Below are 27,635 nucleotides of genomic sequence, written 5' to 3'. Positions count from 1 at the left end.
GGTACACACGTTGTCCAAGGCACCCTGATTATTAGAAACCTATGATGATGGAACATTTGAATATCACTCCCTCAGAACTGGGGACTCAAAGGCCCAGTTAAAACACAACACTAAACTATGATGTAGTGTTACAAGAACAAATTGGGGTAAGCTGCAGTGAGCCTTGGCTGTCATGACCCGTGAATCCATCAGCAACCCAGATACAGAGATTGCTGCAGAGGCTAGGGAGGCTAGGGAGCCAGACCAATTTCAGGGCTCTGAGCTAGCTGCTGGAGATCAGGAGACCATTGTGCTTGAAGCTGTCAGATCCCCCCCCAAAAAGATGTTCCCATACCTCCAGGGCCTGTGGGGCTAGAGCCAGGACCCTTATGGGTGCCTTCTCCCAGAGAAACCAATGCCTCCCAGGGCTCACACTAGGTGTCAGGCTATAGAAAGAAAGAGTGCCTGTCTTAAGGCCAGATGGTTGGCCCTTCCAAGTTCTCCACAAAGGGACAGAGCACAGAAGAGGTAGTCTGGAGGCAGAGGCTTAAAAGGCTACAGTCTACTGTCAACCTCTGTTAGAATAAGTTGGTCACTGAGAGCTATCCATGGTCCTGCTGCTCTTGACCTGCCTTCTTCATACACCTGGCATTGTAACACAACATCTCACTCCAACCAACTGACATGGAATGGATGCTAAAGCAACCTCCATGCACCATGTGGACAGTGTACTGGGTTTCCCAGACAGATTTTCAGGGGAACAAGACTTATTCCAAGCTTCCTAGCCCAATGCTAATATTGTATGAAACTTGGACCTGAGGGCTTCCATTATGAGCAGGTCAGGACATCCTTTCTCATCAGTCTGTTGAAGAGAAATGCTGCCCAGTGGACTACCTCATATGTGCCACAATCCAATCACCTCCTGAACATCTTTGAGGGTTTCCTAGTTGAGATGAAGCATGCCCCTCATCTTGGGTAAAACTGAAGGCTGGAAGAGAGGGCCCCAGGGTTTAGGGAGCAGTTGGTATTCCATGTAGTTTGGTGGTGTAGTAGTTACAGTGTTGGACTACAACCTGGAAGACCAGGGTTCGAATCCCCACACAGCCATGAAGCTCATTGGGTGACCTTGAGCTAGTCACTGCCTCTCAGCCTCAGAGGAAGGCAATGGTAAACTACCTCTGAATACCTGTTAGCATGAAAATCCTATTTATAGCGTCACCATTAGTCAGGATCGACTTGAAGGCAGTCCATTTTCCATTTCTGGTTCCCCCACTTCCCAATTCTGTTAGGGATGCTGTGGCTAGCTTTGCATCTCCTGATGGGCACTTTGGCTTTTGACTCATCTTACTGCCAGCTATCATAACCCCTCACTCCCAGGAAAATACCATGATTTCTAGGATGTCTTCAGTCATATGCAAACTGACAGTTTACCACCACACTGGCTGTATGATTGTGCTAGTGACCTAATCCCTGGGACAAAGACCTACAAAGCTCCATTCAACTTTTGGATCACTTATGTGCTGAGCTTCCAAAATAAAAAACTGATGCTTTGTCCCATAAGCCAAAATCTGGCTATTCTGAAACCAGAAAACTTTGTACCACCTTTATCTGAATGTTTCTACAGGAGCTGGAATATTGTCATTATGTCTATATAAAATTATATCTACATTCAGGAAGGATATATTATGGATAATTCTTTTAGAGAGAAATGGTCCACATTCATAATGTTTTGCAGTTATAAGACATAGGGCTTGATATCATCATTAAACTTATTTCCTATGATCCAACAGTAATATATCACATCAATTTTGTAACCTTATATGACCCTCTAGTTGCTATTTAGCAATGCTAGGCTGCATGTCTTATTATGATGAAGCTGCATTTACCATGTTAATTTTTTGGAACCATTCTATCTCTGTAGGCCATGTTCTCACATTATGATGGCTTATCATGCAAGAGAGAATCATGTGTGCTTCATTGCTCCCCACTACAGCTGGAAGGAAACAAATCATGATCCCTGGCTTATTATTATGACCAAATCATGCATTGTGGTTTGTTTTGCTTAAACAAACAAACCAGGATCAGTAAACTAAGCACAAAATTTGGCATATCATGCTTTCTTTGGAGCAACACAAACCACAATCTGTGGTTCAGTTATAATGCTCAGCCTAGGATTACAATGTGTTTCCTCCAAGCTCTAGTGAGGAAGAATGATGCATACATTATCCTTTTGTGCATGCTAAGACACCTTTATGGCAGGGGCAGCCAACCTGGTGCCATCTAGATGTTGCTGAACTACAACTCCCATCAGTCCCAGCCAGCATGACCAATGTTAAAGTCCACTAACATCTGAAGGACACCACATTGGCTCCTCTAGTTTATGCTGATGTATGAATGAAACAAATAATGAATGTGTTTAATTACTTATTATGATGTTTACTAATGATTACTGAAAATATTAATGGTATCCTATTATTTTGACATTTTAAAATTGCATTTTTGTAGATTTACATATAATTGGGTAATTCCATGAAAATGTAAACCTACAGGTCCATTTTTTAATTTTCATATATAGTTAACTTGTTCTATATCATTTAAAAGATAATTTCCCAAAGTTTTATTATCTGGCAACAGTTTTTCAAAATGTCCCATAAGCCTGACATGAATATAACAACCAGAACCATGATCTGCAAGATGACTCGGAGTTTTTCTGGTCTTTTTCCTAATCTTCAGTTATAGACCTCTTCAAGAAAATAGACAATAGGTTAATAACCCTTTGTTGTATTAATAGTTTGCTTTCTCATTTGGTAAACTGAGAATAAATTTTATGTTTGGAACAAAATTAGATGACTTTAGGACAATAAAACTTACATTGAGCGTATTATGTTGGTCACAGAAACATACTTTTTTTCATCCTCAGCAAATGAAAATAAAAATCTATACTTTTTAACTTTATTCTCTTCACATTTGTAAACATTAAGAAAATGTAATGAGAACTGAAATGTGTTTTACATGCAACAGTTCTTGTAATTAATGAAACACCACAATGTGCAACTTAAATAGCATAAATATGTTGTGTGTCATTTAAAGACCTTTTTAGGACTGTCATAATTCTTTCCCTGATAATTTAATAATTATTAGGCATATTATTTATACTAAACTATCAGTGTAGTGCACCTTACAGATTTTTTTTAAAAAAGAGATTCGTCCCTTCCCTCAATAAGCTTGCAGTCTAAAAGACAAACAAAACAAGGGCAGGGAAGACATACATTACTGGTGGCAGAAGAAAGATAATATAATTATACGTTAATATATTTAGTAATTAGATAACCTTTTAGGTTAATTCTCAGTAAGCTTCAGCCTAATGTAGTTTACAAAAATATAGAACTGATATTTCTCCACTAGACTCCCACACACTTTCTTGAAGCACATAGAAGTTTTTACTAGTTTCCTTTCAAATGTATCAAGGAGGCAAGCCTGTCCTGATTGCCTCTCCCTTGCTATGCTGAATAGGTGGGATCAAAGAGCACATTTCAATGTTGAGAGAGTACTGAGGGCACCAGTCACCAAATGGCTGTCATGGGGATGTGGCATTACAAAATGGCTGCCATGGGGATGTGGCATAACACAATATCAGAAAGTAATCATGCCAAATCTTTTCTCATAAATGTATCCCTATACTAGAAAAGGCTTCATCTGTTGCATTTCTGCCCACCATATAGCTGTTAGAGGCACAAGAACCCTGTTTTCCCCTCAATGCCAATCCTAATCGTTGCAAAGTTTTCACATTTGCCTATTGCGGGGAAGGGGTTCTTTAACATTCACCCACAATTATATTATTTGCAGAAAATAATTTCTAGACACTACCTGATCTCAGACAAACCCAGCACAAGAAAGATGCATCCTGGGTGCTAGGGAAAAAGGAAGGACAAACTATGGAGATTCCAAGGACTAAAAAAAAGACTTATGCTGGACAAGTGCATTAAAAGGGAAGGCAAAATAGCAGCTGTTTAGGACTCCAGGGATTCCGATTGCCTGGTGTCCAAACTACTCATTTATCAATCACAGCTCTGACTTCACTAATTGGCTAATACTGATAGCCAGAAGCAGCCAGGCTGGCTCATTTCACATAGATCACTTAGAAGGATACATGCATATTTTACTCCATAATTTTCTTTCTAGGAGGGCTAGAGACTTACTTTTTTAAAAAATGAAAGCTCAGATTGTGGGTTACCTGCTAGGCATGTCATTGAAGGCCTTTGCAAGTGCCCTGACACCCAAGGGTGATGATTGACAACCCCCAGAAGAGGTTGACTAGAGAGATACAAAAATGCACCTCAGGAACTGAAAGTCTCCTGCCTTGTATCAGAGAACAATACAACCCTATAGAAGGTCTTGAACACAAATTAATTTTTCACATAATTTAAAATAAGTACCATAAATAGAGGGAATAATGTCCTTATGGGAAATGTGATTATCCTGAAGAAAGTGCAGAAGCAGAAACATCCATTGAGGCACTGGTGTCAATTGGCAAACAAAAGAAAATGTACTGTTGAAAATTTGTTTGATGATCATTAATAGTAAATCTTCTTCTTAGAAAAGGGGACTTCCATGACATTTGTCTTCCCTGTGAATGATGATAAATGTTGGGTTGAAAAGAAACAAATAATTAGGGTGTTGCCACAGCCAAGTGTGAATTCCTGTGGGCTTAATGCCTTCCCACATGGACTTGATACTGACCTGCAACTTGTGAATGCATAGTAAAGTGAAATATGCACAGGGTCTTGCTTTTGGAGGCATTATTTGTGAGTGTCTGTCATTGAATTCTCACATGTTACATTGGTCACATTACATTGGTTACAGGTCATTTGCCAGAAAGCCATTTTTCCAGTTTCCAATAAATATTACAATAAGTTTGACACTTGCCCATGAAACATTAGCTGTTTATGCAGGTTTTTGCCAATGGAATTAATTTTTGATTCAAACTTTTAGAGAATACAGTTGTCTAAGTTACATTTAAATTCTTCAGGTTGAAAACCGTTATGTTGGTCACATCTTTTAAAGCTATTCAGACAGTATCAACAGAAGCAAACCAGTGAACAGGCAAGTCTATTTAATGATGCCTACAGCTTAAAAGAACTGCAAAAAAGATGGCAGGAAATTGTTACTATCAGCATATGAAACAAGCTGTTTAGAGATTTAGATTGTATGGAATAACAGACAGATGGATTACGTGACCATTGCCAAAACTGCTTTTTAGAAAGCATAATGCCTCTAACTAGAACATTCTCATTAACATCTTCCTGAAGAATTGATGCATCCAGTAGTTCTGATACATCAGGGATGGAGGATTTCTGCCTCTCCAGCTGCTGGTGGACTATAACTTCTGTCATCCCAGACCATTGGTCATGTTGGCTAAGGTTCACGGGAGTGAAAGACCAACAACATCTAGAGGGTCACAAGTTCCCCACTTCTGTAATATATACTGTTGAAGATGATATAGGTGTACATTCAAATAGATTTCCCAAATGTATTCATGTCAGGTTGCAAAGCAGATAACTTTTCTCTCACATAGCAGTTCCAGGCACCATAGAGTACCATAATAGTATTAGAATTGGGATGTTGTCTTTGAGTCCCCTTGCAGCCTGTGATTTTGAATCTGTAGAGATGGAGTGGTAACAAAGAAGCCTGCTGTACTGGCCAAGCCAGTTTCTTTGTTAGGGTAATAGGTCTGTCATGTACCCAATTTACATGTCTAAAGACTTGGCCAAGAGAAGATTTGTTGCCATAGGAAAGGAGGTAGCCCCCTGCCTTCAGCTGGTTGGGGCAGGAGGTAGATCTTGTCTTTTAGTCTGCTGAAGCTGGGAGCTGGAGCTTGCCTCCCTTTCTGTGCTGAATCCAAAGCTATGGCTTTGGGAAGCCTCTCCTAGAAGCCTAATGGTGAAGCTGTTATTGCTGTTAGCCCCTTCCATCTTATGCTTGGGTTGTATATACGTGTAAATAAACCATATATCATAACGATATTGTTAGGTTAGGATTTGAAGCCCAGTTGCCTGCAGAACTATAATTCACTTACTTTACTTGAACCAGCTTGGGCATCATGGGAAACTGAACCAAAGTGGCCTTTAGATGACTTTTGATATAAAATGTCGGTTTATTTCCTGGTGACCTGACCCTTACCCACATTCCAGTGGCTCGAATAATAAAGCCGGTTTAAGCTGGAAACTTCACTATTATGTGTTTCTTTATCACATCTAAGCCTATAGCCTTGCTTATTGTTACAAATGTGCCTTGAATAGAAATGTTAAAAGTTGTTCCGCTGCCCCACAGACCTTGACTTGTAAAACCCTTTGATATGTAAGTACAGTAATTTCATGTCTGTCTCCAACTTATGGGGCGCCTGGTTGCAGCTGGGCCTCCCCTTTTACTCCTCTCTTTGTCTGTTCCTGCAAAGTGCTTATCTCAAGGACATGCGAAATATGCAGACATAGAGTCTGAAAGATAGTCTCAATGTTTCTACTTATGCCCTTCCCCTGTACCCCTTTACCTCCTTGTTCATCTCTTAAGGTTACAATAGCTAGCAATTGCTTCTTTTATGTTTATGACGTTACCCCCTGATATTGTAAACTTCGGGGAGAGACTATATATGCCCTGAGCTGTCAATAAATGAGGTTCCCATGCTGACCTGCTTTGGCTCGTGAGTATTGGGTCCCCTTTGCAAAGGAATTGTCTTGTGTTTAATTGATCTCTGATAGTGGGTTCATTTGCACTCAGCTCCGCACTTTTCCCGGATGTAAGCGAGTTGGGGTTGACAGAGGCGGCTCGCGTGTTGGGTTTGGACCTAACAAATTGGGGGCTCATCCGGGATCCCTTGTGCGGACCCCCTTTTTGCCACTGCACCCCTTAATTTGACAACAGGCGCCACGAGAGAGTTTTCTCGGTTGTCGATAAGAGTGGGTTGCTTTGGCATTACGGGGATAAAGCACAGTTGAGGAAAACCTCTATCAGACGTCATGGGAAATAAAGGGAGTGTGCCGGTAAAGGACAGCCCTTTGGGAATAATGTGCATGTTGTGGGAAGAGGAGGAATTGCCTGTGCGCAAAAGAGGCCTGAAAAAGAGAAAGATGATAGAGCTCTGTGAGGAGGAGTGGCCGCGGATGACTGCAGTGTCGGTGCCGGGTGAACGGTGACCGAGGGGTGGATCCTTTGAAACCGCTCCGCTGTTGGGAATACGGAGACGGATTGGGGATACCCACCCGGATCAATTGGAATTCTGGCTCCTATGGAAAATAGGATCTCAAAAATGGGATAGCCTCACTTTGATGGCAGTGAGAACTTTGTCCATTGAGGAACCCCCTCCTCATTATTTTAATGACGATACGTCAGGTAAAAGAATGGTCTTGAACCGTTCTATAATACCCTCCGCTCCGGATCCGCTCCCAGCTCCCGGGAACGGAAATCCCAATCCGGAGGTTGGGGCCCTTTCATATGTGTCAGATGATAAGACAGATGAAAAGGGAGAAGAGAAGGGGGCCTCAGGGGGCATGGACACACGCAGGCGAAAAAAGGAGAAGGGAAGGAAAGAGGCAGAAGCTTTAGAGTTGCCCTTGATTGTACATGATCAGCCGTACGTGGATGGCCGTGGTGCTGTCCAGCGGACAGAGGTGGTTGAGTTAAAGAGTTGGTTGGAATGGGATTTGAAAGAATGGAGCAGGATGGCTGGAACTTTTGGGGAACAGCCAAGGAGGATAAGAGAACTGTTGGGCAGGTTGTTTGAGAGCCACAATCCGACGTACTTGGATGTGGAACATTTGTTAAGGAGGGTACTGACAGGTGAGGAACGTAGCAGGTTGTGGACATTGGAGACCGCATGGGCCGCGGAGGCGGCAGTGAATAGAGCTTGGTCGGACCGAGCGCAAACGGCTGCGGCTTGGGTAGCGGGAGACTGGACGCAGCCTCGCCGCGCCCAGCTGCAGACTGATAGGGATAGGATTTTGACACACTTGGAACGGATGTCACAGAAACCCCCCAACCAAGCTAAATTTATGGCGATAAAACAAGAAGCCAGCGAACCTCCCAGAAAATTTTGGTCGCGCTTCTTAGAGGGAGCACGTAGCTATACCAATCTGAACCCAGAAAACGTGCTGGATCATCCGACCCTCATTGCCAATTTCATTCATCAAGCGCAGCCAGCAGTGAGAGATTATTTTCTGAATTTCAGACCCGGATTGGGGGGGGGGAGGCTGTGACTGTGATCTTGGAAGTAGTGGATTTTGTGTGGGACAAGGACAAGGAGAAAAGTAGAAAGAAGGAAAAGAAGGAGGATTTTGAAATGCTGGCTCTTGCGATAAGAGGCCAGCCACCAAACAGAGGATACCGAGGCAGGGGAAGAGGGTTTCCGAGGGGGCCGAGAGCCGGAGAGCAGAGAGGAAGAGGACAGATGAGGCAATCGTGGCAGGGAGATAGGGCTTGTTTTCAGTGTGGAGATTACTCTCATTTCAAGAAGGACTGTCCGTGGAGGACAGGGAACACACAATATACACCTAATAACCCTTCTTACCCAGACTTTACAGGTGCTAATGCGGAGTTTCCGCCCCCACCTCCACCTGCCGTTCAACAGACACCAGCTTCATGGGACCAGTATGGCGGTCGCCAAGTGAACCAGCAATGACTAAACGTGAATAGGGAGGGGCTGGGAACAGGGCTAATGAATCTTATGTCTTTAGCAGGTTTCTTTCTCTCCCTTTCACTCCCAACCCAAGAACCCAGACTGTCCCTAAGTGTGCAGGGGCAGGAGGTAACATTCCTGGTGGATACCGGAGCTACATACTCCTTGATAAATGTTGCACATAATAATTGGTTAAGTAAAGAAGTAAAAATGACAATGGGGGTAGACGGAAACCCCAAACCTATGTGCATAACTTCACCATTGCAAGTAAAGTACAATGATAAATTGTTTAACCATGTTTTTCTTTACTCTGCCTCATGCCCCATTTCTCTCATGGGCCGTGACATGTTATGTAAATTGGAGGCTACCTTAACCTGCACCCCTGATGGGGTGGGTTTACTGATGAGTGTATTGGGGGTTCCAGTGGGAACTGCAGTTAAACACAAACATTTAGAACACGGCTTACCAGAAGATCTTGCTGATTTACCACCTGACCTATGGGGCACAGAAGATATGGATGTGGGATTGTTGCGATCGGTAAGCCCTGTAAGAATCCAGGTAAAGCCTTTCCTTCCCCCACCCAGAGTTGCACAGTATCCTTTATCGCTGGAAGCAAGAGAAGGCATACGCCCCATAATTGAAGGCTTTATTGCAAAAGGAGTCATCCGGCCGCAGCGAACCCCCTGCAACACACCTATTCTGCCTATAAAGAAACCCCCAAAGAAACCCAGAGATCCAGTCCGGTGGAGATTTTGCCAAGACTTAAGAGCAGTGAACAGGTATGTGGTCCCTTTACACACGGTTGTCCCAGATCCGGTAACAATCATCAGCCAGATTCCATGGGACGCAAGGTGGTTTACCGTTATTGACCTGAAAAATGCCTTTTTCAGCATTCCTCTCCACCCAGATTCGCAGCATTTGTTCGGGTTCGAATGGGACCAGCACTCTTTCGTTTGGACCCGAATTCCTCAGGGATATTGCGACAGTCCCGGGGTGTTTAGCCAGTGCCTGCGGGACGACCTAGAGGGGTTCACCCCGGAAAGGGGTTCAGTTCTTGTTTTGTACGTTGATGATATTTTGATCGCGAATGGACACCAGGGGGCGCTGCGAGAAGACGGTAAGGCCTTTCTGTTATACTTGCATTCAAGGGGTCATAAAATTGACCCAAAGAAAATCCAGTGGTTATCAGAAAAAGTTAAATATCTGGGTCTTATCCTAACGCCAGAAGGGCGACAAATGGATCCTGGGTGCGTCTCTACTATACAGAATTGCCCGCTTCCACAGACAAAAAGACAATTGAGAGGTTTCCTGGGGCTGATTGGGTTTTGCAGACCGTGGCTGCCATCCTGTGGAGAATTGAGCAAACCGCTACATGCGCTTACTGCAAATAAAGCTCCTGATCTGATACAATGGAGCCGGGACAATGAAAAGGCATTTGAATTATTAAAACAAAGCGTAGCTACTTCTATGTCTTTGAAACCACCGAATTACGGTAAACCCTTTCATTTGTTTGTGCATGAAAGATTGGGGGTCGCTAGCGGGGTCTTGACACAACTGTATGGTCCCAGTCACTTCCCAGTGGCATTTTATTCACAGCAAATTGACAACGTAGCTCGTGGGACCCCCACATGCACACGCACGCTGACAGCAGCGGCTTTACTTCTGACTAAAGTAAAAGGATTGACCCTTGGTCATTCCACTACTGTCTGGACTTCACACGCACTCTCAGCTTTATTGCGAAAAGGCACTACGCAAGTTTTTTCAGCACAGAGACAGCAACAGCTGGAAGCAGAACTGCTGGAGGATCCTAACATGCGGTTTGAACGTTGCGGGCCGTTAAACCCAGCTACCCTTCTGCCTGAACTGCCTCCGCCTTTTCCGGATCATGACTGCGTACAAGTTCTGCAATCTACTATACAGATAAGACCTGATCTGTCTGATGAACTGCTACCAGACTCAGATATTGTTCTATTTACTGACGGCAGCTCCTACTACCAGGAGGGGGTAAGATACACGGGTTTCGCTATAACAACGCAGTGGGAAGTAGTAGAGGCAGCAGCGCTCCCGGGAAGGTGGGGAGCACAAGCAGCAGAAATCTACGCTCTGGCCAGAGCATGCCAGTTGTCGGCAAGAAAAAAGGTGACCATCTTCACAGATAGCAGGTATGCTTTCGGAGTTATACATTGTCATATTCATTTGTGGAAATACAGGGGGTTTACAACTGCAGGGGGGAAACCTATCCAACATCTGGAACTTGTGCAAAAGTTGTTACAAACTATTCTTGAACCCTTACAGCTAGCAGTGGTGCATTGCAAAGCACATACCAAGGAGCAGGATCCTGTAACATTAGGAAATGCCCTGGCGGATCACACTGCACGACAGGCGGCATTGCTTCCAATAAGTATGCCGACCCTGGCATTGATAACCACTGCTTTTGTCCCACCTGTATCTGTTTCAGTACCCCCGCAGGAACTAAAGCGATGGACTGAGCTAGGAGCAATCCTGAAGCAGCAATTATGGACCATGCCTGACGGCCGAGCATGCCTTCCCAGATCCTTGTACCAAACGGCAGCAAAATGGTTCCACGACCATGGGGGCCATTATGGTACACACGCATTAGTGGACTCGATCACGCGTTTTTGGTATGCCCCCGGGATTCAACCAATATGTGTTGCAATAGTGAAAGCATGCCACATTTGCCAAGTAAACGGCCCAGCCTTACCGAACAGGGACCCGCAAGGGGGTAGACCTGTACCGGCCGCACCATTTTTACATATTCAAATCGACTTTGTTGATCTCCCAAAAGCTGAAGGAAAGAAACACCTCTTGGTTATGGTATGTCCCTTAACAGCATGGATAGAGGCATTCCCAACCACAAATGCCACCGCTACAACAGTGGCCCGACTACTGTTAAAAGAGATAATACCACGGTTCGGGGTTCCAGAGGTTATAGATTCAGACCGAGGAACACACTTCACAGGACAAATTCTGGCAAAAGTCAAAGAAGGTCTGGGAATCAAACATCTGTTTCACACTGTTTATCATCCACAATCATCCGGAGCGACGGAGAGACAGAACCCAGAGATTAAGACAGCATTGGCTAAGTATACTCAGGAAACAGGTTTAAGGTGGCCTCAGGTACTCCCTCTCGTTCTTTTCCATTTGCGTACCCGTCCTACCCGAGCCTTAGGGCTCTCACCGTATGAATTAATGTATGGCAGGCCTCCGACAAAAGGGGGGAGCTTGCCAAATGTGGATGTTTCACTATTGGGGGGATCACATAACTGTATCCCAGTATCTTTCTCTGCAGAATAAAATTCGTGAGTTGTGGAAAACTGCTGGATTTACCAAGACGGTGCCCCTTGAGGATCAGGTGCATCCATACCGCCCAGGGGACTTTGTTTGGGCCTAGAAATTCGTGAGGGGTGACTCACTGCAGCCACGCTACTCGGGACCGCATCAGGTCCTCTTATCTACACAAGCGGCCGTCTTCCTGGAAGGACGGAAGTCGTGGATACATCATTCCCACGTAAAGCCAGCTGTAGTGACGGCATCTCCACCCCCCGGGTCCCCAAACTACGCTTGCAGAGGAACGAGGAAACCGGGCAGTGGCAAGCGGCTCAGCTTCCCTTTCAGGACACTGATATCGAGTAAACAATAGTACCACACTAACGCAGAGATGGCCTGGCAGGAGTTGAGGGCGCTTGTTTGTATATGGATTGGGTCCATATTGATTCCTTATGCCGTGTCCCTTTGCTGCCCCCCGGATGTGAAGATATGCAGTGACAATGACTATTATTATCTAAAAGATTTTGGACGGACAATACCCAAAACCCAAGAGTGCCCAGATCCCTTCTTGTATGATGTGGACCAAGTAAAGGAAGGGACGGTGAAAGCAGATATTGCAGGACGTTTATGTTACAAAGCAGCCGTAGTACTACAACACAACTACACGGGCAGCTGGGCAGTTCATTGCATCCGTGTAGAGACTGAATGGGCCATCAGACTTGCACTACGGTGCAGACAATATCGTCCTATGCCTAATTATGGATGTCCCTCTAATTTAGATGTAAATACTATAAGACAGGAATATAACATGCTTACTTTTCAGATCCAAACAAAAGAAAAAGAGAAGTTTTGTGTAGGGATCGGTATACCGTCCTGTTATGAATGGATGGACAACAAGCTAAAGGCACGGAAAGCCACACAACATCCAGTAACACAGACCATGCACAAAACAAAAATAACAGGCAGATTCAAACAGAGAAACACGAAAATAGGCGATGGGTGGGATGGAAACACGTTTGTTGCTTTGATGGAAGAAACAGCCCCCAAGAAAGGCACTTGTTATGTTTGTGCACATACACCCCCACATGGCCAGGCTGGAGTCCCCTTGACCGGGGCCCCTCTGCCATTAAAGGAATATCTTTCTTTCGCATCACATTCCAGCTCACAGGAACTGGAAGGGGGGCTGGTCTTAAGTGGGCCCATCGCCAGTTCAGTCTGTGTAGGCAGTGAAAGCCAACCGACAGGAGGAATGGTGTGTGAAGGTTTAATTTTCTCTACAAGCCCGGGAAATTGGACATTTTTCAACGGAACACGCAGAGCAGCAGGTTTAACATGGTTTTCCATCTGGCAGCACTTGTTACAGTTAACTTTTGCAGATCATCACTTAGTGCCTTTCCTAACGGACTTAGTGGATCACCAAACTCCAGCTGGACTCTGGTGGCTTTGTGGGCATTCAGCGGTAAGGAAATTACCAACATCAGGTTCTTGGACCTGCACTTTAGGGAGGGTGGTACCAGGGCTCCGGGTTTCCCCCACCCTTCCAACCCTGCGACGTCGTAATAAGAGAGGCACAGGGGAGGCAGTGTTGAGAGGCTTTTTTCCAATGTATGGGGCAGCCAAAACATATCAGGAACTCGTAGAACTTTCCCAAGCTTTTGAATGTTTTATGAATGATTCGGCTATTTCTTTTTCAGATCTCACAAATGAGCAAGGACAAATTAGAACTGTAGTTTTACAGAACCGGTTAGCCTTGGATTTTTTATTAAGCTCTCACGGGGGGATCTGTTCGTTAACAGGGAGCGAATGTTGTACCCACATTACGGACAGCAAAGCCGATGTCATTAAACACATTAATGATATTGGGAAAATATATCACGAGGTAGAACGCATTGGAAACTTCTCCTTGTTCTCTGGGTTCTCTGATTGGTTTTCGGCATGGCCAGATTGGCACAAAATTATATTCTATGTTGTTTTGGTAATTGGCATATTGATCTCTGTCTGTTGCTGTTTGCAATGCATTCCAAATCTGATGCAACTGGCATCAGCCTGCCTGAATAGACTAACATTGTCATTCTCTCGAAAACCACAACCAACCGTTATGGAAATGGCTTTAAGACCGCTCTGGCAACCCAAGCAAGGAAATACAGCTACCTGAGAGAATAGTTATTCTCTCAGGGCTGAAAGGGGGGACTGTTAGGTTAGGATTTGAAGCCCAGTTGCCTGCAGAACTATAATTCACTTACTTTACTTGAACCAGCTTGGGCATCATGGGAAACTGAACCAAAGTGGCCTTTAGATGACTTTTGATATAAAATGTCAGTTTATTTCCTGGTGACCTGACCCTTACCCACATTCCAGTGGCTCGAATAATAAAGCCGGTTTAAGCTGGAAACTTCACTATTGTGTTTCTTTATCACATCTATGCCTATAGCCTTGCTTATTGTTACAAATGTGCCTTGCATAGAAATGTTAAAAGTTGTTCCGCTGCCCCACAGACCTTGACTTGTAAAACCCTTTGATATGTAAGTACAGTAATTTCATGTCTGTCTCCAAGTTATGGGGCACCCGGTTGAAGCTGGGCCTCCCCTTTTACTCCTCTCTTTGTCTGTTCCTGCAAAGTGCTTATCTCAAGGACATGCGAAATATGCAGACATAGAGTCTGAAAGATAGTCTCAGTGTTTCTACTTATGCCCTTCCCCTGTACCCCTTTACCTCCTTGTTCATCTCTTAAGGTTACAATAGCTAGCAATTGCTTCTTTTATGTTTATGACGTTACCCCCCGATATTGTAAACTTCGGGGAGAGACTATATATGCCCTGAGCTGTCAATAAACGAGGTTCCCATGCTGACCTGCTTTGGCTCGTGAGTATTGGGTCCCCTTTGCAAAGGAATTGTCTTGTGTTTAATTGATCTCTGATAGTGGGTTCATTTGCACTCAGCTCCGCACTTTTCCCAGGTGTAAGCGAGTTGGGGTTGACAGAGGCGGCTCGAGTGTTGGGTTTGGACCTAACAATATCATAGTCTCCAGTCACCTTCATCCAGAGGAAACTGAACCCTGAGTAGTTTCCCCTAGAAGTTACTCACCACTCACAGACAGGGTTCCCGCAACAATAAGAATCATTAGAATAGCAAGGACCACCTTCTCACTCCTGTGTTCTTGAAGCTAAAATTTTGATTGTAACAATAAGCCTTCTGTCCTCAAGTATTCAGTTCTCAAATTCCAGCCCAGCACAAGAGGGTCTGTGTTGCAAAAACCTATAATCTTATCCTTCATAACCCACTTGGTCCAGCTTTTGTAAGTAAAGAACTGGTGGGATGGGATCATGGGAAATCCAACACACTGCAAGACTAGCGCAGGAAAGTATATAGCAGATAGCCTAGAATATCTGGTTGCAGGCTCAATAAATATCAGCACAACTGATGTCTACATAAATTGAAGGAGCACCTTTCCTAATTCCAGAAAACCTGACTTCTGAGATCTGCAGGGAAGTCCTGTTTGTGGTTTTCCCAAAGGGTATGGCCTGAGGGTCTGCTACATGCTGTAGTAGTGGTACTGTGTCTATGGAACTCCTTCACTGTAGCACTGTACAGATCCAGCTCTTCCTCATTATATGACACCTCATTCAGCTGTCAATTTAAAACCCAGTGGGACACACTGAAGTGACTCTATTGAGAACTGTATTGCTGAATTTTATTGTTTATTGTTTGATATTATACTGGATTTTAGTTTATAGTTTTTATTCTGTTTTTAATGTTCTGATTTAGATGCTGTTAGCCACCCTGGCTTCTGTATGAGAAAGGGCAGGAAATAATAACTTCAAATTCATCTGTATTTGGATGAACTTAAGGGTCCTTGAAGTCTATGTGAAACTCTAATTTAAACCCATGCTGCTAGAATAGACTACAGATGTTTATAAACAATATTAGAGTTATTCAGGTTCTGAAATATGTCAGGTACAAAGTGTATTCCCTATATAGAGATCGTCTGGGCTTTGCAATGCAAGTGTCCCAAGTAATGCCCTTCAGTCAAACCTTGATGTAAATCGACAGACCTGGAAACAACATACACTGCACCTTGTTACTCACTATTCAAAAAGCTTTTAGACACTGCAGTAACCAAATACAGTCTGTTATTTCTCAAGCTGATGCCCACATTCTTAGTGTCCTGGTATGACAAGAAGTACTTTCAAAAGTATGTTATGTGGGAGAACCACAATGATAAAAAAGCAAGGGGTAGGGAGAGAGAGTGAATAGCAGTGGGGCCTGGGAAGCAGATTGACTGGGGAAAGAGGTTCACTTAACTCCCTATGGTACCCATACATTTGCCCTTGCATCAGCAGCTTCAAGGACATGAGAAAATAGCAAAAGAGTGCTACTGCCCTCAGCAGTGATGGGGGTCTGGCCCTGTGGCTGCTATTAACTGGTGTCAGAGCTTGGAAAAGTTACTTTTTTAAACTACAACTCCCATCAGCCCCAGCCAGCATGGCCACTGGATTGGGCTGACGGGAGTTGTAGTTCAAAAAAGTAACTTTTCGAAGCTCTGACTGGTGTGTGTTTTTTAAAGGAAGAACTACAAGTATGGTCGATGCTTGTTTGTGTGACTAACAATCTAAATCCCTCAGCCTTGCTTGGAGTTATCAGACCTCACAAATGAAGACAGGGCTGAAGCCCTGGGCTCCTGCCGGGAGGAAGGGTGGGATATAAATCAAATAATAAACAAACAAACAAACAAATAAGTTCATAAAATGGTAGGTACATTGGAAAAACTGAATCACAGAACTGATTTCTTGTGGCAAATGGAACTGATATGCAGCAGGTTTGGAGCAAGTGTTTACCACAAGATCAGGCTTGTTGCCAGCAGAGGTATCCATGGCAAACCAGTAATCAGGTCAAGTACCTGTGGCTGAAATGGTTGAGCATTTGTTAGGGCCCACACACAGGCCAGAGACCATATGCTAGGCCTGAGAATTACTGAAAGTAGCCCTTTGCTTGGCAGACTGCCTTACAACATGCAGATTTCTGTAGTGTGAGAAGACTGCACTGCATCTGGACCTGGACCTATTCAGGGAGTCCTGTTGCAGAGAGCAAAGGTTGGCTTGGCTGGAACAGATAAGCTGCCCCAGTTTTCAAAGATGAAGAGGTAACAGAGGAAGACTGGGCAAATGCCAAACTTGCCCTTCCTGCACTTGTATTCAAGTATTGCAAGACTTGCTTGGGAACACCATGCAGACAGTGTGTTAATTTACATAATGGGCTTTGTAAAGGTCAAGTGAACTGAACATTTAGTATGAACACCAGGATCAGTGAACAAAAGGATGCCAAAATGTGTTAACTCCTTGAAGATCCCTCCTTCTAGTCTTGTTCCTGACCTTTAGATTTTCCTTCCTGTTGGACAATCAAGGGAAAACTTTTTAAGTTTGTTGTATAAAAGACTAACTAAGTGATTGGAAACTAATTGTGGGAACCAATTGATTTTTTTTAACTGGTCGTTGGATTGATTTTTCTACCCAGGAGTCCTGAAAAGGCCTCATGCTGAGCAGCGCAATAGGGAAAATAAAAAATTAGGTCTGAGTTACAGCCTAGATGGCCAGTCAGCCAGCTAAGTGGCACAGCAGCATTTCTATTAATCTAGGGTTGTTTTCATCCTTTGTCATCAAGTACTAAAGAAAAAGAAGAAAAATAGCTGCTATGATTGTGAATATAGCAAGTGCTTTAAAAGAATAAAGCGTAACTTAGGGTAAATATTTTTTCAGATCATTTTAGGTTATCTCTGTTTCATCCTGTAGCAATAAGCACCCAATCCTGCTCTAATCATCATAATAACTGCAGAATAAATACTCTTACTTCTTACTGCAGGGAAACAAACATGCTTTTTTATTGCTGGCTGGGTAGAGAACACAACTGAAACTGAAAAGCAGAGCAAAGGAAAGTCGAAGAGATGGGGTCTAACTCTAGGCCATAATGCACAGTTCTAATATTTAACTTTTCAAGGGTCATGTTATTATATAGACTGTTTTTTTCAGGATCACTCTAATTATAGGGCGATTGTGATCATGAAAAACCCACCCTCAGTCAGGGAAAGTCTTGAGTGAGCAGACTTCCAGATGAGGCTTTTGCTGTGCACTCAACCCTGCTTTATTCACTGAATTTTTCAGAGGGACCTATTCTTAAATTGCCCCTGTTCTTAAAACAAGCTGTCATTCTCTAAACGGAGGCTGCCATTGTCTGTCATGTCACAAATTAAAAATACTTTTTAAAAATGGGGGGGGAGCACAGCTCTGGGGTGTGTGTGAACCCATTTACCCCATCCTGGCTACATGGCTGTATGGGCACATGCTTCAAGGAGGAACAGGCAGTGAACTGGTAGTCCCTCTTGAGGGTACCTATATTTTAAGGCACAAACATTGCATTTTTAGAGTATACTCTACAGGTATAAACTAAAAACATAGCAAGGGGTACAGGAACCATTACTCTTCAGATATTGTTGGACTACAACTTCCATTATCCTTGACCATTGGTCATGCTGGCTGGGACTGATGGGAACTGGAGTCCAAAAACATCTGGAGAGCCACAGGCCCTATGTTCGGTGATGAATGTTACAGCATACTTATCTACTACTGCCCTCTTTCATCACTGGCTGTGTCATTGTGCAGAAAACTTAAGCATCAGGATGCAGCTATTTTCACAGCCAGAATCTTGAAGCAGAAGAACTCTTGGACTGTTCCTGTGGCTTCAAATAAAGGTACATTATGTATTCAATGTATATAAAGTTGGCCTAAGACTCAAGTTCCAGTGTTCCCTCTGCATATTAAAACTCTTATATAAAATAGTCATCTTTAGTTCTCTTAGTGTACAAAATGCTATCCAGTCAAAAACAGGGCTGGGGAAGCTATAGACTTCTAGATGCTGTTGGTCTCTCACATCAGATCCAACCAGCATAGCCAATGGTAAAGGATGATGGGAGCAGAGCTTGGAAGATTACTTTTAAAAAGTAATAAATTACAGTTACAGTTACATGGCCCAAAAAGTAGTAATTACCATTACAATTACAATTGCTCTGAAAGTAAGGTTTGCCTACAAGGTACTGGCCTTGGCTGCTGCACATCTAAGTAGCCTAAAACAACATTAAAAATAAGAACACACACACAGAGGGTAGTAGAATAAATTATTTTATCTGTAAGATTAACAGAATGGCATAACGGAATCTCACATCCCCCACCCCACCCCCAGCAATGATGATACCCCAACACACATATAATTCACTTGAAATAAAATTTTACTCTTGAAATGCTGCTTTTACAATACATTTCTGTTATGTCTCAAAAGAACAGGATGCTCAAAGAGCACTGTGACGCCCTTCCCTGGCTCTCCCTGTCAGGTTCCTACCTGCTCGTGGTTACTGCCTGTCACTAGGCACCACCAGGGACTCCACCAGTCCGGACTGTCCTTTTTTATGGTTTCTCTCCCCGCTCTAGCACAGATCTCAACAGATCCCCCTGCTAGGCAGCACCACCAGTCACGTCCTATAACCAGTATTCCCAGAGACTCTGCCTGAGTCTCTCTATCAGGTTACCTCTGTGACTGCGTGCTTAAGCTGTCCCAATCCCTTTGTATCAATGCTGATAATTCTGGTTTGCTCTGAATACTTGTGGTGTTATATTTCCCTTCACCGCTGCCACCATTTGTTACAGTTTCCCTTCAGCCTTGGTCATTACCTTACCCTCCCTTCTGGTCTGTGAAACCCCAGCCAAGGATCAGGCCTTCGGTAAACCAAATATAGTTTTTATTAAATATAACAAAGATAACAAGATTTCTTTATAAAGGCACTTAAGCATATGGTTTCATCTATTCCTGAGGTACTGGTCTTAGTATTAATCCGAACTCCACCCTCTCGCATCCACCAACTCTCCACACAATCTCCTCTCAAAACCCACCAAAACAACCCTCTCAAGTCCACCAACGTCCACCTCACATCCCCCAACTCTCCACACAATCTCCTCTCAAAAACCCACCAAAACAACCCACTAACATCCACCAGATTTACCTGACATCCTTCCATTTATACTGTCAGCCATTTTAAACATTCAGCCAATCATCCAGCATTCTACTGCCCATTCACTCCCCCTTCCTCTTTCATTCCACTTACCATGTATCTCCTATACAAACAGCACTTACCATATTTACACTAATAGACGAACATCACAAGCACGTCAGACAAGGAATGTCTTTTTACAGATTACGTCGCCACCAGTACTGAACAGGCATTCTACTGCAGCGCTTGAAGGTATGCCTGTGTTGTGCTGCAAAAAACAACGCAGCACCCCTTTCAACTAAAACACATTTTGATCAATATGGCAATCCTCTATCATCAAAAAAAATGCAAACTTTAGTACTTTACTAGTTGCCTTTGTAATTTTTTTGGTCAACAGTATAACTGAGAGATAACTTAATCATATACACGCTTACGAGGAAGTAAGTCCCATTGAACTCATTGGGTAGACATGTATGAACAATGGAACTGTCAGAAGCAGAACTTAAGAGACATAACGTAGATAAACAGAAAATGCACATATCAAAAGTAATCCACCAGCATAAATGTTATCCCTTCTCCTGCAATTAAAATGTGGTCTTGCCCAGCATATAATGAAACTATGGAATTTACTACCACAAGAAGCAGTTATTGGCACCAGCTTGGATGACTTTAAAAGAGGATTAGACAAATTCATGGAGGATAAAGCTATCAGCGGCACCTAGCAATGATGGCTTTGTTCTACTTCCCCTGTCAGAGACAGTATGCTTCTGAATATCAGTTATTTATTTATTTCATTTCATTTTATTTCGTTTCATTTTTAAACCGCCCATAGCTGGTAGCTCTCTGGGCGGTGTACAAAACAGTTGCTGGAAATACAAGTGAGGAGAGTGCTGCTCGTGCACTCAGGTCCTGCTTATGGGCTTCCCTTTAGGGCATCTGACAGGCCACTGTGAGAACAGGATGCTAGGCTAGATGGGCCACTGGTTGGATCCAGCAGGCTCTTCTTATGTTCTTGTATGTATTGCAACAAAGAAAGTTACTTGTGGGGCCTTACTGACCAGGGATAGCCAACGTGGTGCCCTCCAGATGCTGTAGGACTACAATTTCCATCATCCCTGATAATTGGTTATGTTGTCACGATGCTGAAGTTGGTTCCTAGTTCCCAGTTCCTTATTTGCTTGAAAGTTCAAAAATCAAAACACTAAAAAACAAGAAAGGTTCACAGCTGCAGCAACTCCATAGGAAAGTTAACATGTCTCTGAACCCTAAAATATATGTTGGAGTACCCCATATCATATAGCGCTGTGATCTGGGGACTCTCCCTGTCAAGAATAACAACAAATTTATTCAATCAAAATGATCAGGCTTCCGAAATGTTAATAAATGCATAATGATGTCATAAAATAAAAAAAATAAGTAACTGAGGGTGCCCACCCCAAAATCTGCTCTGGGCCAGGACAAATCATACACCCCAGGAAAGGGGAGGGTGTCCTCTATGAGATGCCAGTACTTCCCACCTGGCCCACAATGTTTGCTGGGCGCAGGGCAGGGATAAGGGCATCTATGCACAACCAAAACAAACAAAAAGACGCAGAAAAAAAAATAAGATACTGAGGGTGCCCACCCCACAATCTGCTCTGGGTCAGGATGTGTTTAAAAACACTATATTAGAAGCTCAACTGGAGTGCATACCGCAGATCAGAAAAGGTACCGCCAGGGCCAAGAAGATGCCAGCATGGTTAACGAGCAAAGGCAAGGAAGCTCTTAGAGGCAAAAAGTCTTCCTTCAGAAAATGGAAGTCTTGTCCAAATGAAGAAAATAAAAAAGGACACAAACTCTGGCAAAAGAAATGCAAGAAGACAATAAGGGATGCTAAAAAAGAATTTGAGGAGCACATTGCTAAGAACATAAAAACCAACAACAAAAAATTCTATAAATACATTCAAAGCAGGAGACCATCTAGGGAGGCGATTGGACCCTTGGATGACAAGGGAGTCAAAGGCGTACTAAAGAACGATAAGGAGATTGCAGAGAAGCTAAATGAATTCTTTGCATCTGTCTTCACAGTGGAAGACATAGGGCAGATCCCTGAACCTGAACTAACATTTGCAGGAAGGGATTCTGAGGAACTGAGACAAATAGTGGTAATGAGAGAGGAAGTTCTAGGCTTAATGGACAATATAAAAACTGACAAATCACCAGGTCTGGATGGCATCCACCCGAGAGTTCTCAAAGAACTCAAAGGTGAAATTGCTGATCTGCTAACTAAAATATGTAACTTGTCCCTCTGGTCCTCCTCCATGCCTGAGGACTGGAAAGTGGCAAATGTAACGCCAATCTTCAAAAAGGGATCCAGAGGGGATCCCGGAAATTACAGGCCAGTTAGCTTAACTTCTGTCCCTGGAAAACTGGTAGAAAGTATTATTAAAGCTAGATTAACTAAGCACATAGAAGAACAAGCCTTGCTGAAGCAGAGCCAGCATGGGTTCTGCAAGGGAAAGTCCTGTCTCAGTAACCTATTAGAATTCTTTGAGAGTGTCAACAAGCATATAGATAGAGGTGATCCAGTGGACATAGTGTACTTAGACTTTCAACAAGCGTTTGACAAGGTACCTCACCAAAGACTTCTGAGGAAGCTTAGCAGTCATGGAATAAGAGGAGAGGTCCTCTTGTGGATAAGGAATTGGTTAAGAAGCAGAAAGCAGAGAGTAGGAATCAACGGACAGTTCTCCCAATGGAGGGCTGTAGAAAGTGGAGTCCCTCAAGGATCGGTATTGGGACCTGTACTTTTCAACTTGTTCATTAATGACCTAGAATTAGGAGTGAGCAGTGAAGTGGCCAAGTTTGCTGACGACACTAAATTGTTCAGGGTTGTTAAAACAAAAAGGGATTGCGAAGAGCTCCAAAAAGACCTCTCCAAACCGAGTGAATGGGCGGAAAAATGGCAAATGCAATTCAATATAAACAAGTGTAAAATTATGCATATTGGAGCAAAAAATATGAATTTCACATATACGCTCATGGGGTCTGAACTGGCGGTGACCGACCAGGAGAGAGACCTCGGGATTGTAGTGGACAGCACGATGAAAATGTCGACCCAGTGTGCGGCAGCTGTGAAAAAGGGAAATTCCATGCTAGGGATAATTAGGAAAGGTATTGAAAATAAAACAGTCGATATCATAATGCCGTTGTATAAATCTATGGTGCGGCTGCATTTGAAATACTGTGTACAGTTCTGGTTGCCTCATCTCAAAAAGGATATTATAGAGTTGGAAAAGGTTCAGAAGAGGGCAACCAGAATGATCAAGGGGATGGAGCGACTCCCTTACGAGGAAAGGTTGCAGCATTTGGGGCTTTTTAGTTTAGAGAAAAGGCGGGTCAGAGGAGACATGATAGAAGTGTATAAAATTATGCATGGCATTGAGAAAGTGGATAGAGAAAAGTTCTTCTCCCTCTCTCATAATACTAGAACTCGTGGACATTCAAATAAGCTGAATGTTGGAAGATTCAGGACAGACAAAAGGAAGTACTTCTTTACTCAGCGCATAGTTAAACTATGGAATTTGCTCCCACAAGATGCAGTAATGGCCACCAGCTTGGATGGCTTTAAAAGAAGATTAGACAAATTCATGGAGGACAGGGCTATCAATGGCTACTAGCCGTGATGGCTGTGCTGTGCCACCCTAGTCAGAGGCAGCATGCTTCTGAAAAACAGTTGCCGGAAGCCTCAGGAGGGGAGAGTGTTCTTGCACTCGGGTCCTGCTTGCAGGCTTCCCCCAGGCACCTGGTTGGCCACTGTGAGAACAGGATGCTGGACTAGATGGGCCACTGGCCTGATCCAGCAGGCTCTTCTTATGTTCTTATGTTCTTAGGATAAATCATACACCCAAGGAAAGGGGAGGATATCTTCTGCAAGGTGCCAATACTTCCAACCTGGCCCAGAGTTTCTGTTGGATTCAGGGAATGTATAAGGGCATCTATGCACAACCAAAAGAGACAAAAAGAAAATAAAAGAATAAATATCTGAGGGTGTTCACCACAAAATCTTCTCCAGGCCAAGATAAATAGAAGAAATGGAAATGGACTGCTTTCAAGTTGATTCTGACTTATGGTGACCCTATGAATAGGGTTTTCATGGTAAGTGGTATTCAGAGGCGGTTTACTATTGCCTTCCTCTGAGGCTGAGAGGCAGTGACTGGAGCAAGGTCACCCAGTGAGCCTCATGGCTATGTGGGAATTCGAACCCTGGTCTCCCAGGTCATCGTCCAACACCTTAACCACTACACCACACTGGCTCTAAAATAAATAGACACCCCAGAAAATGATAGGGTGTCTTCTATGCTATGCCAGTGCTTACGGCCAGTGCTTATGATCTATGTGGATTTTTAAAAAAATTGTATTGGTCTTCCCTGTTACTTTGTTATAGCTCAATTTTTATTTTTAAAAGCCATTGATGTTGGTGACAGAAGGACTTGTGGCAGGGTCAACAAACAATGATTTCTTGAACAAGATGCAATTTCATAGATGACACTCTAAAGTATGCATGAATGGCATCTCACAGAACACATTCTCCCAGATGCATGGAAGTATGATATGTGGTGCCCCAAATCATCTTTTAGGATGGGCATTCCAGTTTCTTATTTTCTTTCCTCTGCATATTTGCTATGTTTCTAATACATATATGCCATTGTCTGTACCATACATACAAAAGAAGCTCTGAACTGGGTGGGAACCCTTTCCTGCATACATAGATGTATGACTTGTAGTCCCCAAAACATGTTTTGGGTTGAGAACCCACAGTTCCTTATATACGTTCTACATTGCTTGTTGTGCATAGATGCACATATCCGTTTCGTGTGTCCACAAGAAAATCCATTCCAGGCAGGATGCAGTGGCATCTTGTTGAGGACACTCCCCTTTGCTCAGGTGAATGATGTTTGATGGCCCACAGCAGATTTTGGAGTGGTCACCCCAATTACATATTTTTCTCTACTTATTCTTCATTATTTTAGTTCTGCACAGGTGACCTTATGAGTGACCTGCGCCCAGCAGAAACTATAGGCCAGGCGGGAAGTACTGGCATCTTGGGATGTAATTTGTCCGGGTAGCAGGGGTGTAGTTGTCCAGGGGCTCAGGGAGTCCTAGACCCCTTACTTTTTTGGGAGCAGGGTCCCTATGTCTCCAGCATCATATGAGCTGATCAGCATGAAAGGGGAGTGTGTTAGCCACTGACAAGAGTCTTCTAATATGTTTCCTTGTCCTTTCCTGATGATTGGAGCCAATCAGAGTGAAAGTAAGTGAGTCACCCACTGAGAAGACTCTTTTCAGTAGCTAATACTTTCCCCTTCATACTGATTGTCTCCTAGGGACATCAGTTGTTGTGGGAGAAGGTATTAACAAGGACCTCATTCTCAACCCAGGAGCAAAATAAGGAAGGAGGGGGTTCTGGCTGTGGCTGAGACTACCACAACGGGACCCTGCACTTCTGAATTTGCCACTACAATACTGCCTGGCACAGAGCAGATGTTTGGGTGGGCACCCCAGTTTCTTATTGTTTTCTGCATATTTTTGTCACTTCGGGTTGTGCATAGATGCCCTTATCCCTGCCCTGCACCCAGCAAAAGCTCTGGGCCAGGCGGGACACACTGGCATCTGGTAGAGGACACCCTCTCCTTCCCTGGGGTGTATGAGTTGTCCTGGCTCAGAACAGATTGTGGGGTAGGCACACCCAGTTACTTCTTTTTTATGATTTTATGACATTATTATGCATTTATGAACATTTCAGAAGCCTGATCATTTTGATTGAATAAATTTATTGTTATTGTTGATGGGGAGAGTCTCCAGATCACAGAAATATATGAAATGGGGTACCCCAACACATATTTTGGGGTTCAGAGACATGTTAACTTTGGCTTGGAGTTATTGCAGCTGTGAACTTGTCTTTTTTAATGTTTTTAACTTTCAAGCAAATAAGGAACTGGGAACTAGGAACCAACTTCAGCGTCGTTATGTTATCTGAGACTGATGGGGGTTGTAGTCCAACAACAGCTGGAGGGCACTATGTTGAAGACTCAATTAGATTAACACAATGCCCTTCCCACCTACCCATCTTTTCCAAACACATCCAGAAAAGTCTGTCTCTTCAATTCTATGTCTGACAGTGCGTTCCTTTTAGAGGTAAAAATTAATCTGCAATCCTATATACTTATCCATTTAACTCAATGAGGCTTAATTTGGAGTAGACATATATAGGATTGGACTCCACCAGACTACATTTCAGCATTTCAGGGGCTATACTTTATTAATGCTGTACCAACTACAACTACCAACTGCCGCTTATGTACATATATTGTCTCAGCCTAACCTACCTCACAGGGTTGTTGCAAAGATAAACGGGGGAGGGTATGGCAATGGTCATGGCATTCACAAATCAAAAATAAATCTGGGGAGGGGGGCACACACAAGTAATAAGAAGTCTGACAGACAGAATGTTAACAGGTGAAGCTTTCCCCATAATTGTATTTTCATACAAAAAAGGCTTACTCTACTCCATTTAATTTCTACCTGTCCTACAGCTATCCATAAGACCCTGATTTCCTGCAATGCCATCCCTAAACCATGCAAAGAACTGAAGTAAAAAAAACAACCACCACAGAATTTGGGCAATTTTTTTTTTAAAGGAACACCTGTAACAGTATATTCCATACATTCTCAGTGAAAAAGAAGTTATGAGACAGTAGACATAAAAACCCACTCACAAACCCTTTACAAAGAGTGGCAAAAATACTCTGAGCATGAGCATTTTCACATATTAAATTTTTACTCATCATTGTTTTTGTTTATTTATTGCCTTGGGCCCATCCCTAACTCTCAGCCTAAACTACCTCACAGGGCTGTTGTGAAGATACAGAAGGCAGAATTAAAATGGGAAAGAAGGAAACTAAGGCTGCAATGCAATACATGTCTAGTCAGAAGTAAGCTTTATTGGGTTCAATGGGACTTACTTCCAGGTAAGTGTGTACACAATACACACTTGCCTGGGAGTAAGTCCCATTAAACCCAATGGGACTTACTTCTGAGTAGACAAGTACTGGATTGCAGGTTAGTCCTCGTATTACATGCATCAAATTTTACTTGCCTTAACCAGATTGATGCAGCTTTGTACTATAAAGGGTCATATTTATACTTTGTACTATAAAGGGTCGCTATTTGTGACGAGTTACTTCCAAGCTCTGGATGGGAGTTAGAATCCAGTAATATCTGGAAGGCCACAGGTCCCCTAGTTCTGATTTAGAAAGTCCTAAAAGTATCTTTGTGAAGTAGGTTGCTGTTATTACCATTTTTCTAATAGGAAAATAGTCGTTTGGCATGTCAGGTTCTTCAATAGTCAAAGAGCCTTGTGTGCCTGCTCCCAGACAGAATCCATCACTTGTCAGAGGGCTGAGATTTAAACAAAAGCAAGCCAGTGAAGACCACATCTTTGTTCTCAATGCTAGTCTGAAACAACCGCTACTCTTCTGCTTCATACTCATTATCATCAGTCAAACTAGACTGTCAGTTTGTCTACAAAAATGTATTGGAACTACTCTGGCTTTAAATAAACAGTAAAGTCAGTAGCTCGAGGGACAAGCTTACATTAAGGAATCTTGACAGTGTACTTGAATGGAC

General features: G+C 43.3%; 1 protein-coding gene across 2 annotated transcripts in view; it reads right to left on the bottom strand.

The window, feature by feature from the left end:
* PHACTR2 (phosphatase and actin regulator 2) overlaps positions 1-27,635 on the bottom strand; it is a 227,280-nt gene that overhangs the window by 198,632 nt on the left and 1,013 nt on the right. The window lies entirely within an intron of this gene.

Source organism: Rhineura floridana, chromosome 4, assembly GCF_030035675.1.
Source record: "Rhineura floridana isolate rRhiFlo1 chromosome 4, rRhiFlo1.hap2, whole genome shotgun sequence".
Taxonomy (NCBI): Eukaryota; Metazoa; Chordata; class Lepidosauria; order Squamata; family Rhineuridae; genus Rhineura; species Rhineura floridana.
Note: the sequence above shows the minus strand (reverse complement) of the source record. Positions and strands in the feature narration are given on the sequence as shown.